Source organism: Orbicella franksi, chromosome 5, assembly GCF_964199315.1.
Source record: "Orbicella franksi chromosome 5, jaOrbFran1.1, whole genome shotgun sequence".
NCBI classification, from domain to species: Eukaryota; Metazoa; Cnidaria; class Anthozoa; order Scleractinia; family Merulinidae; genus Orbicella; species Orbicella franksi.
The window spans coordinates 25,320,285-25,323,308 of NC_138149.1; the positions used below are offsets into that span (position 1 = coordinate 25,320,285).

General features: G+C 39.0%; 1 pseudogene; it reads left to right on the plus strand.

Moving 5' to 3' along the window:
- Positions 1–380: 380 nt before the first annotated feature.
- Positions 381–1,425, plus strand: LOC145486945 (QRFP-like peptide receptor; annotated as a pseudogene).
- The last annotated feature ends 1,599 nt before the right edge of the window (positions 1,426–3,024 follow it).

Genomic DNA, 3,024 nt, shown 5'->3' on the forward strand with positions numbered 1-3,024 from the left:
TGACGTCAGAAGTAACTGTCTGCTTCCAGTTTCAGAGATGATAAAACATGAAATGAAAGCAAAAAGTAAAAAGCAATTTGTGGCGCAAGCTGACTGATCACTTCCCTTTGTTGAGCTACTCACGAAATAGGAAACGCTTTTTTTTTTTTCTTTTTTTTTTTTTTTCAAATAGGCTGCGCACAGCTGGAACAAAGATCAGCCAATCAATAAACCTTTCGTGCAAATTCCCTAATCGATCAATCTTTTCTCGCGAATGACGGCATCAAGCCGAACAGTTATCTCACCTTCGCTAGAACATAAATAGAGTGACGTTACTAACTGAAGAAACCAGAAGAAAACGTTTTTGTCAGCGTAAGAGCAGAAAAAGAAACTAAACGGCGATGTCGGAAAACGCGAATACAACGATGAATGGAACACAGCCATCGAGCTGCTCCAGCAGTCCTACAGCAGAAAAAATTGGAGTGACCTTTGCTTACTGCTTGATCTTCATTTTTTCGTTGGCTGGGAACACTGTCATCGGAAAAATTGTCTACAAGTCGCAAACCATGAGAAAGCCCATCAACTTTTTCATTGTAAACATGGCCATGTCAGATCTGCTGTTTCCGATTTTCTTGATTCCTTGGAGGATACAACCGCTCTATAAAGACTCCTGGCTGATCGGTGGTCCTCTTGGTCAGGCCTTATGTAAGCTGGTTTCCTTCTTACCGGAAGTTTCCTCTACTGTGTCTATTCAGAGCCTGGTTCTGATAGCAGTGGATCGATTTGGAGCTGTGGTATTTCCTCTCCGTTCTCCACTCATCAGTTCGAAGCTGTGCCCGTTTTTCATTCTCGCCACTTGGATCGTCGCGATGGCTATTTTCTCTCCAGAGCTCTTCGCCAACAAAGTTGTTGAATATCCAGAAAAGCTGGTTTGTAAGCGGCATTGGAATGAAGTTTTTGGAGAGTCCTCATCCTATGAGTATTACCTCGTGTCCTATATTGTTTTAGTCACTTTTATTCCGTCGGTGTTGATAGCCATACTTTACATTACCATCTATCTAAAGCTCAAGTCACAGAAGATTCCAGGCGAGCAATCAGCCAACGCTGGACAACTACGCCAGCAAAGGGAGAGAAATGTACTAAAGATGGCCATTGCTATTGTGTTAGGGTTTGCAGTCTGCTGGCTGCCCCTCGCTATCTTCTGGTTTATTTTCGTCCTTAAGGACACCTTCATATGGCCGAATTGTGACGACCCATACTTTGTATATGTGGTTAGGTTAATGGCCACTGCAAATTGTGCCGTAAATCCTTGCATCTGTTTCATTTTTTGCAGAAACTATCGGAACGGACTTAAGGCTCTCTTTAGGTAAATTATTTTGAACAACGCAGTAGCTGATGATACTTATGTACAGTAGAGAGAATCAGTCGACCTAAATCTCGTAAAAAACGTTTATTTGAAACTGCTTGAATCGATTCAATGTACACTATGGCTTAAAGAACCTTTGCAGAACGGTTTTAAATCTTTATTTGGACACTGAGATTGCCAACATTTTAAAGTTATTGTGTATATTCGATTTGCAATTTTCCTTAATTCATTGGACGTTTTCAGCCGTCTTAAACCGTGTAAATAATTCTTATTTCAATACTGCTTTTTGTTTGATTCAATGTACGCTTGATAAACTTCACAGACCGGTTTCTAAATATTCTTTTGACGATTTCTTTGCCATCATTTGTAGTTATTTCGTAGACTATTTATGTTCTTAATTATTAGGAAGCAATAAAGTGTATGAATACTATTAACCAATTTTCTTAATTTGGAAGCAATGAATTAAAGTGCTTAAAGACGTCAATACAGTATTGAATGGTAAAGTACGGCCGATTCCCATTCCTCGGCCATTTCTATGTAAAATTGTTCTTTTTTCATGACTCTCTCACAGTTTTAGTAAAACAAATTAAGCACCCTTTCTCTTTTGTCTTTGGTTTACTCGGCATTATTTTGTGAGCTGCCTAGGTGCAGCACCAAATCGTGATGTCCAACACATAAGTCTGAACCTAATTCTGAAGACAAAAGGCATATGTAAAGGTTTATATACTAACAGTCCTTTTCTTGGAATACCAGCCTGTATTTTCAAGAAAATGTTCTGGTGTTTTTCCCTCTACTGAGCTCACTGTACAATTTTTACCAGCTGTTTTTAAAGTAGCGTTGATGGTTCATTGTTTATGCGTCAGTAGTAGGACTCAGTCTGTAAAACAACTTATAAATCCCCTTTTTTCTTCTTCAGCTTTTTTTTTTATTGCTTTAGGATTACGCCTTCCAAATACCCTGGTTATTTTTTCTGTTGAGGTTGATGTTTGGTTCAATTTTTAATGAATATTTTTTCCACGTTAAGATCCAAATAGTTTTTTGACTGAGTGGGAAGCTAAGACAGGAAACCTCTCTCGATTATTGCCACGTTGTCATCACCTGCTGTGTCCAGAAGGTTTTTCTTTAGACTCTTAATTTCGTACCTCATACAATTTAAGCTGTTACTCACTTTATAAGTCTTCAGCTTCGATTTTAGAACTCCCCTCAATCTAAGTGAAACAAATTAAACGCCCTCATCTCTTTTTCTCCTTTTTGTATTGCCACTCTTTTCTGTGCAAACTCAATTTCCATTGGTAATTGACACCCTTAACACTTTATGCAAATAACAGTACAAAGGAATTGACTACCCCTCCCCCTTTACAAGTGTTCCATCCCATCACTTCACTCGAGGCCGCGGAGGCGACAGGGACACACCCTTCCACTTAACGAGTAAACCAGGCTTGATCTAGCTGTCTGCTTCTATTTTCGCCTGGTCTTAGGCTTGTCCCAGGCCGGAGCGATTCTCCACAACTTATTACCAAGTCATTATTACCTATATCTGGGATAGAATATTAAACTATGTTTGATTCGACATAGCAGTATTTTTAAGTTTCATAAGTGCAGCAAACTTTATTTATTTTACAATAAACCGTCAGGTGCACTAGCCCAAGAACCTAGTCATTAAGATTGTTGGCATTTTT